Consider the following 9,900-nt stretch of genomic DNA (forward strand, 5'->3'; position numbering starts at 1 on the left):
TTATCTCCTATCTTGGAATTCGTCTCACTTGTGTACGGCCTGTGTACGTGCAACAGGACAAAGTAGTTTTCTGAGAAATGAGTAATAACAGTAATAATAATTTATTGAGGTCTTAAAATGTGCTAGCCACAATTCCAAGCCCGTTGCCTAAATTAATTAATTTCATGCTCCCAGAAAACATATGAGGTAGTTAATACTATAAGCCAATTTGAGATGTGAAAACTGAAGCCCATGGAGTTCAAATAAATTGTTCATGATCACCCTGAAACAGTGAAGAGCCAAGAATCTAATATAGATTTTCAGCCCTGAAGCTCAAATACTCTACCACTGAAGACAAACCATACCCAAAGTCAAGCTGGCAGATTTTTTTAAAGGATTTTTTTTTTTTAATTTTAGGTACATCATCATTAACTTGATTTGCATTGTCATGTTATTTTGACCTTTTTAATGATGTAAAGGTCAGACAACTTAGCAAAATAATCTCCGTGAGAGAAATAATAACATAACTACTATGGATAAGAGCTGAAAATATAGTCTTTTTTTTATAAATAGCAACATTCCCTTTGCTATCATTATTCGTATATTTGTTCTACATTTTTAAAAAGCTGATCATGATATACAGTCATGCCATCCTGAACGTGCCCTATCTCATCTGATCTCATCTGAGAAGCTAAGCAGGGTCAGACCTGGTTAGTACTTGAATGGGAGACCACCTAGGAATACCAAATGCTACAGGCATTAAAAAAAAAAAAAAACACCTGATCATGTGTCCCATAATGTGAGAGATGTGAAAGAGAGAAATAAGATACTAAACTCACCCTCATTAAGCTCTGTTCTAGACAAGGACACAGAAATGGCAATACAATGGGCTAAATGCTAAGTTAGAAGCATGAGAAGGATATGGTAGAACAAAAAAGTCAAGTGACGCATCAGCATTAAGTCCTAAACTAAGTCCTTATAAAAAATTAGAAATAGTCTATAGCCATACCACCCTGAATGTGCCCAATCTTGTCTGATCTTGGAAGCTAAGCAGGGTCAGGCCTGGTTAGTACTTGGATGGGAGACCACCTAGGAATACCGGATACTATAAGCATTAAAAAAGAAAAGAAAAGAAAATTAGAAATAGACTAAGCAAAGCAACGACAGGGAAAAACATAGGCAAAAGATACTGAATTGAAATAGAAATAGAAACTAAAAAATGTGTAATAGATTTTGAAGAATTAAATAATTTTAAGTGATTTCTTACATTATCAGCCCAGTCATTTTTCATAATAAAATTATTTTAATAAAATCTAGATTTCAATTAGATCAAAAGGTTTAAAATGTAGAAAGCAGTAATATTTTATGTCAAATAAACTATTTGGAAAATAAGAATAGTTAAATGTTCCTTCAAAATTGACTGAAATAGTAAATATTTAACAATATTAAATAAACAAATATTACTTTTTATGCTAGACTGAAGAACCTGGCTATTAATTTTCACTCACTCATTAATTGTACAACAAGTAGTTATTAAAGTCTTACTGTACGCTATGTATCATGTTAGGCACTGGAGAATATAAACTAATAATAGTTATAAAATATAATCTACCAAACTATATGAATGAGTGTGTGTGATCTGCATACAAACATACATTATTTTGGGAATACAGAAGTCCTCCTTATCCATGGGGGATATGTTCCAAGACCACAAGTAGATGCCTGAAACCACAGATAGCACCAAAGCCTATATAGACTATGTTTTTCCTGTACATACATACAATAAAGTTTAACTTATAAATTAGGCACAATATGAGATTAACAATAATAATAAAATAAAAGAATTATAACAGTATACTGTAATGAATGTTATATGAAAATCTATCTCTCTCTTCAAATATCTTCCTGTACTTACTCTTCTTGTGATGAGGTGCAATAACACAGTGCCTACAGGATGTAATGAAGTGAGGTGAATGACAGAGGAATTGTAGCACTAGGCTACTATAAGGGATTACTTGAACACAAGCACCGTGACCACTAAAATTGATCTGATAACCGAGAAAGCTACTAAGTTGGGTAGCATATGGAGCATGGACACTTTGGACAAAGGGATGATCCACATCCTGGGGCAGGCGTAGTGGGACAGCATGAGATTTTATCACGCTATTTCTGGAATTTTTTATTTAATATTTTCTGACCACAGTTAACCATGGGTAACTAAAACAGCAGAAAACAAAACTGTGCATAAGAGGCAGAGTATTGTATAATTTTAATAGATAATACGGTATTGTCTTTTTCCTTTCAGGTTTGTCTGGACAATCTTTCTTCAGTTTCTTATCTACCATGTTACTTCATACTACCAGCATGTTGGGATAGGCCTATTAAGAAGGCCTATCTAATACATATTGAGCCAGCAGAAGACTGCAGAATATTTCCTGAATTGTTTATACTCTTCCTGTTAGCTCACGTTGAATATGCTGGGTCTGAATTGTGGTTTCATACTAACTGGGCTGATAATTATTTAAGATGTTTTCACCACAGGCTGGTTATAAAACCACATTTCTTTTCCTCAAAAAATAAAATTTCAAATGCATTCTTTGGCGTGTAATCATTTCCATTGTTCAGGCTATCAATGGCAATATAAACAAAACTTTAATCATTTTAAACCAGTTTAGGTACCAACAAAATAACTATATGTTTTGAGTACTTCATTTTATTTCTCATAATGGATAACCTTGAACACTATAAATTATATTCTCCAACCAAAGCTGGGTTCACAGTACATTTAGTCATCATTCTACCATCTCTCTGATTTATTCATGCTCATAATTTGTCACAACCTTAATCCCAGATCTTCACCAGAGCCCTCAATTTACCTCTCTCAGTTCACATTTGTCGCACTACAGTAGGAAGTAAAGAATTGAGAATGCAGAGGAGGAAGAAACTTTCCTCTACCCTTAAGATTCTTTCGACTGGTCTAATGATCGAATAGACATGAGACAGATTAGGAAGAGAATATAACCAAATTTAATTACATACAAATGTATGGGAACCCCATATACATAAGAGTTTCAGAGACAGAAAGGGAAATTGAGGTATATAAAACATTCTGAGCTAAAAATGAGGTAAGGCACCTTGGGACTTCAGAAGGTAATTTCAGGGAGAAATTATTCTGTAATTATTAGTTTGCCCTACCATATAAATAGGTAAAAAGTCGTTTCTGGTTTTAACTCTTATTGTGGGCCAGGCTCCTGATTTAAATTCTTCTGGATAGTTAAGCGGGGAAGCAGATATTTCTCTTGAGCCCAAAGGGTCTCAGTTGCCTTTAGCTCAAAATAATCCACATACCACAGGGGCAAATCTTGGAGTGACATGTTCTGAACCCTTACAAGAACCTAAACCTTCCAAGGCCCTAATTGATGGCATCAACAGATGAAGAAATCGTAAATGCGAATAAGTGGAAGTATGTGTAGGTTATAAGAAAAAACTAAGAGAGTGAACTAATTCAGAGAAGATAGAGGGATGGGGAAAGTCAAAGACAAATGGATCAGGGAGGAAAGAATAAAGATGAAGGTTATTTGAGCTTAGAAATTTATGTTAATTTGGTTGTGATGAGAAGATATCGCAGGGGCAGTCACAAGGGAATGACAACATATGATACATGAAAAGGTTTGAAAATTGGAAATTTGGTTTTTGACTTCATAGAATGCTCCAGTCCTTTAATCTTTCTATTGTATTCTATTCTTTTAATTCCTCACTTTCTTTCTCATTCATGGCTAAACATTAAAGGGGTTTTCTTTTTTTTTTTTAATTATTTTTTATTTTTTAATTACAGTTGATGTGCATTATTATATTACTTTCAGGTATACAATATAGTGATTAGACATTTATATAACTTACAAAGTGATACCACAATAAATCTAGTACCCATCTGACACCATACACAGTTATTATAATATTATGGACTATATTCCCTGTGCTGTACTTTACATCCCTGTGACTATTTTGTAGCTGCCAATTTGTACTTCTTAATCCCTTTACCTATTTCATCCACCCCTACAAACTCCTTCCCATCTGGCAATCATTAAAATGTTCTCTATATCTATGAGTTTGTTTCTGTTTCGCTTGTTCATTTGTTTTTTAGATTCCACATAAGTAAAATCATGTATTTCTTTGTATGATTTCACTTAGCATAATACCCTCTTGGTTCATCTATATTGTTGCAGATGGCAAGATTTTATTCTTTTTTATTACTGAGTAATATTTCATTCTACATATGTATCACTTTTTATTTTTCCATTCTTCTATTGATGGACACTTAGGTTGCTTCCATATCTTGGCTATTGTAAATAATGTTGCAGTGAACATATGGATACATATGTCTTTTCGAAGTAGTGTTTTAGGTTTTCCTTCAGAAAAGTAAGATTACTGGTCCTTCTCTCTTTTTTTAAAGTCGATTTTGTCTGATATAAGTATTTCTACACCAGCTTTTTTTTTTCATTTCCATTCACATGAAATATCTTTTTCACACGCATTTACTTTCAGTATGTGTGTATTTCAATCTTAAGTGAGTTTCTTGCAGGCAGCATATGTAGGGGCCTTGTTTTCTTATCCATTCAGCCACCTTAAGTTCTTTGATTGGAACATTTAATCCATTTGCATTTAAAGTAACTGTTGATAGATATATAGTTATTGACATTTTACTATTTATATATTTTATACTTCTCCTTTTCCATCTCCTTCCTTTTCTACTCCTCCTTCTTCTTCTTCCTCTTTAAGAAGTCCCTTTAACATTTCTTGTAATACTGGTTTGGTAGTGATGAACTCCTTTAGTTTTTTTTTTTGTCTGGGAGCTCTTTTTCTGCCCTTCAATTCTAAATGATAGCTTTGCTGAATCGAGTAATTTTGGTGGTAGGTACTTGCTTTTCATCACTTTGAACATTTTCTGCCAATCCCTTCTGGCCTGCAAAGTTTCTGTTGAGAAAATAGCTGACAGGCTATGGGAGCTCCCTTGAAGATAATTAATTGTTTTTCTCTTGCCGGTTTTAAAATTCTCTCTTTGTCTTTAACCTTTGGCATTTTAATGATGATATATACCTTGGTGTGGGCCTCTTAGGGTTCATCTTGTTTGGGACTATTGGTGCTTCCTGAGATAGTATGTCTATTTCCTTTGCTAGGTTAGAAAGTTATCTGTCATTATTTCTTCAAATAGGTTTTCAATTCCTTGCTTTCTCTCTTCTCCTTCTTGTACCCCTAAGATGCAAATGTTGGTAAATTAGATGTTGTCTCAGGAGTGCCTTAAACTATCCTCACTTTCATTCATTCATTCATTCATTTATTTTGCTATTCTGATTAGGTGTTTTCTGCTACCTTTTCTTCCAAATCCGATTCAATCCTCTGCTTCATATAATCTGTTGTTGATTTCCTCTAATGTATTCTTCATTTCAGTTATTGTATTCTTCATTTCTGACTGGTTCTTTTTTATGTTTTCTGTCTCCATTTTTGTGTTTCCTATGGCTTGTGTTTTGTTTAGTTCTTTTTCTGGAGCTTTGTTCAATTTTGCTATTTAGGTAATGTTTCTTTGTCTCCTCATTTTGGCTGCCTCCTCATATTTGTTTCTATGTATAAGGTAGGGCTGCTATGTCTCTCAGTCTTAGCAGAAAGACCTTATCTAGTAGATGTCCTGGGGAGCCCAGTGGTACAGTCTCCCTGGTCACCACAGCTGAGTGCTTCAGGTGTGTCCTTTGTATGGATTGTGTGTGCCCTCTTGTTGTAGTTGAGCCTTGGTTGCTCTTTGCACATCAATGGGAGGGACTGACCCTCAGGCTGATTGGTTGTGAGAACTGGGCTCTGACTATAGTGCTATTATACAGGAGTTGACCCTATGGACTAGGATTTGCTTTAGCAGGCCTCTGGTGCCTGCTCCATCTGCCTTTTGGGTATGTCATTTGTAGACGTGGTTGGGCGGTACTCTGATGTGGTCTGAATCTGGCCACTGGGTGTGTTGGTTCAAGGGCCTATTGGGAGGTGCTTTGGTGCAGGCCAAGGTAAGCTGCTGCCTGTGCCCTGCCTGGGTCCACTTAGTATAATCTACAAAGTGATCTACAGACAGTAGCCACTTGTGCTTTGCTGGAGGGGCCTGGGAGAGGCTAAGCTATGAACTGATGCCAACAGCCACTAGTCCCAGGTTTGAGGCTGTTTAGCAAGGGCTATGGGACACACCAAGGCCAACATCTTATTTGGGGTTTGTGAACCTCTGTTAGATTTTAGGAACGTCTATAGCATGAGCCAAGACAGGCTGTTTGTATGGAAAAGCCACTGGAAGTAGCTTGGGTGGGCCCTCAAATTGGGCGGGGCGAGGTCTCAGGGAATGACCAGTGTGGGTCAAACAATGTTAGCCCACATCTGTGTGCAGGCTGGGTGAGGAGAGGGCTTAATGTTGGGACAATGGCTTCTGCCAGCACTTCTATATGGGAGAAAACTGCCTGTCTAGCCCTCATCCTGAAGCCAAAAAATTCAGTTCATCCCTATATGTTGCTGGCACCTTGTGAGCTGCTGCACTAGAGCTGGAACTCATACCCTATCAGTGAGTAAGTGCATGTGCAGACCCTTTAAGAGGAATGCCTGAGACTCCCACAGCCTCTGTCTCATTCAGCTACAATCTCTGCTGGTTTTCATAGCCAGAAGTTGTATGGACTTCTCTACTAAGCACTGGAATACCAGGCTGGGGAGTCTTGTATGAGGCTGGGACCCCTCACTTCTCAGGGGGGAGCTTTACAGTTGAAATATCCTTTCTGATTTTTAACCACCACACATAGGTGTAGAGCCAGGCTCTTCACTTCTCCGCCCCTCCTACCAGTCTCCACATTACTTTCTGTATATCCTTAATTATAGGACTTTTGTTCAACTAGATTTCAAGTGTTTCTCCATGATGTCTGTTCTGTAATTTAGTTGTAATTTTGATGTGGTTGTGGGAATAAATGAGTACTGTGTTTACCTACTCCGCCATCTTGCCAGTAACAGAAACCAAGGTTTTTCAAAAGGACGTAACCATGACATATATTTTGAAAGGTGGAACAGGTAGAAGCTAAGAATTTTTCTTTGTTTTTATAGAACACCGCACCCTTCAACACTCCAATTATATTCCATTCTCTTTATTCCCTAGTAGTCTCAGTTTCTTACTTACACAGCCCAGACTTCATCCTTGACTTTTTAAAATATTATCTTGATAGCTGATATAACTCTTTGTTTCTCTTAGTCCTACCTGAAAAACACCCCACCACGAATTTGATTTCTACTGCCACTCCTTCCAATCAGCTGGATCCTAAAGTAAGTTTGTTTTCTGAACTTCTTTGGTCACTGAAGACCTCTTATCAAACTGTGTCTTGTTGACATTAGAGTTAGCCAACTTACTTAACTCTCTCGAAGCTTCCAAATAATATCAATTTCCCTTTCTACTTCAGAGACAATATTGAGTCCATCAAGCCTAAATACTATCTATTTCCCTATTATGACACTTTAATAACTTAATAAATCTGAACATAACTTTGTCTCCTTTAAGTCTCCAGGGATATGGTGACTTTCCTCTAGTTCAAAGCTAATAGCTCTTTTCATGTTTTTAAATTTTTCTTCTGTAATCTATTATTTTTAATAATGTTCTCTGTAGCAAAAGTCATAACAATGATTATAGTATCTAAAACTGAGTGAGCTGTTATGTGCAGGGTAATTTATATGTCTCTTAACCTTCAACTATTATTATTACCATTATATTACTTACTAATCACTCTTAATATTATACCTTGAAGATGAGAAATTGTAGTAGAAAAATAATAAGTTGCCCCAGGGGTACCAATTTATTTGGAACTACTGATTAAGACTTACTTTCTAGTAATCTGATTCTCTTTCTGTAGCTATTTTTTCTTGGTATGTTGAATGGACTCCTTTTCTTTCTTCTACACAAATATTGATATTCTCTAGGGGTCTGACTTCAGTCACTTCTTTTCTAACTCTACACATTTTCTCTATATGATCTTATCCAGTTTAACCATTTTAACTGCTACATACAACCACCTGATTAAAATCAGTTCCTAATTCTCTAGATTCATTCTCAATTGCTGTCCTCCAAATTTAGACAGATATTCCCAATTGACTCCTCAGTATCTCTATATATTTGTTGGCTTCCCAAATTAAAATGTAAGCAATATGAGGAACAATGTATAAGTAGAGCTTTACTTAAATCAGTAATCAAAACATTATCTGGTATTTAGATGAATTCTCAGGTTATTCCATGTATTTCAGACCTAATATTTTATTACAGTAAATTATACTTGAACATAATATTTGTCATAGCTCTTCTTTGCAATCAGTAAATAATTTTCAAGAATTTTCAAAGATCTTCAGATTTAAGTTTATCACATTGGTATTAATGGATGGTTAAAGATTTTCCTGTATTGGAAGAGATTTTTTAAATATTAAAGTAGAAAAACATATCACAAAAATTTGACTATAGGTGGCACACTTACGGCAATAACAATATACAAGAATATTGTTGTATATTTTTGTTTAGAATTTCTCTTTTAAATTAAACACTTTAACATTTCTAAGAGCAAAGCTGTAAAAGAAGAAAAGATATCCTATTTCCATTATTATAAAATAAAAAGACATGTTCTGGTCCATCTAAAATCACCACTGTGTGTAGAGTACGAGATTGTTATAAAGGAAGGCCACTTTTGTATTTATTGTTCATGTCCATTCTTTCTAACTGTCAAGCATAATTCACAGTTTTTTTTTATCCTGTTGAAACAAAAAATAATGGGCTTAATAATACCAATTTGTAGTGTAACAGTCTAAAATTGGGAGTTAATTAAGTTTACATGCAGCTTTTCAACTTCTTTATTCACAAAAACATAATATCATGGAGATTTAAATCTCAAAGTCCTTATTTTAATTTTGTCCCCAAATTAGTTTTTATCTACTGGGTTGCATTTCTCATATCCTCTAGAGCCTATACTACTACTCAATAATCATTGTTTGAATGACTAAGTGAAGGAAGAAAGGAAGAAAGGAAGGAAGGAAAGAAAGTAAGAAAAAAGGAAAGAGGAAAGAGGAAAGAGACACATTTTTACCTTCTCTGACTTTTTCTTAGGCTGTGTTTAGTCTACTGATGAGGCAATCAAATTCTTCCTTTTTCTCCCTTAGCGAATTTTTGATTTCTAGCATTTTCATTTGATTTTTCCTTATAGTTTCCATCTCTGTGTTAAAATTACTTGTGTGGTCTTGCATGTCTATTTTACCACTAGCATCTGTTTTTTAATCAAAATTATTTAAATTCCTCGAGAGGTCAACATCTAACAACTGACTCTGGTTCTGATTATTTATTTTCTATCATTAGACTTTTTTTCTTGCTTTTTTGTATGCCTTGTAATTTTTACTAAATGCCAGACATGTTATAGTCCAGTACATAATGAGGTAAATATTTTTATGCTTATATATGAGCACTCTTTTCCTTCTATGAGGCCTTCAGTGTGGGAGATTTTGTTAACTGATTCCACTGAGAGAAAATTACATACTTGGAAGAGAGGGTTCTCCCACTCTTAAAAAAAAATACTATACCCACTATTATGATCCAAAAGGGTATCAAGTTAAATAACTTCATATTCCTCTGATCATGACTTGGGCATATGACTTTCCAGCTAGTGCTATACCTTATCATCATTTCTTATTTGTTATTACATATAGTCAGACATATTCGGTTGTTGATAATAAATTAAGTTTTTCATATTAGAAAATTCATGCTTATAACACCAATAACAGTTATTTTAAAAATATTTATGTTATTCCATTATGTTCCAAGATTAACATAAAATGAAAGATTCTTTCATTATACTTTCTAATTGATGCCAAAATTCACTCAAATAATGA

General features: G+C 34.9%; 1 pseudogene; it reads left to right on the forward strand.

Moving 5' to 3' along the window:
• Window positions 1-974: 974 nt before the first annotated feature.
• On the forward strand, window positions 975-1,093 carry LOC112484204 (annotated as a pseudogene).
• Window positions 1,094-9,900: the final 8,807 nt, after the last annotated feature.

Source organism: Pteropus alecto, unplaced genomic scaffold (genome assembly GCF_000325575.1).
Source record: "Pteropus alecto unplaced genomic scaffold, ASM32557v1 scaffold237, whole genome shotgun sequence".
NCBI lineage: Eukaryota > Metazoa > Chordata > Mammalia > Chiroptera > Pteropodidae > Pteropus > Pteropus alecto.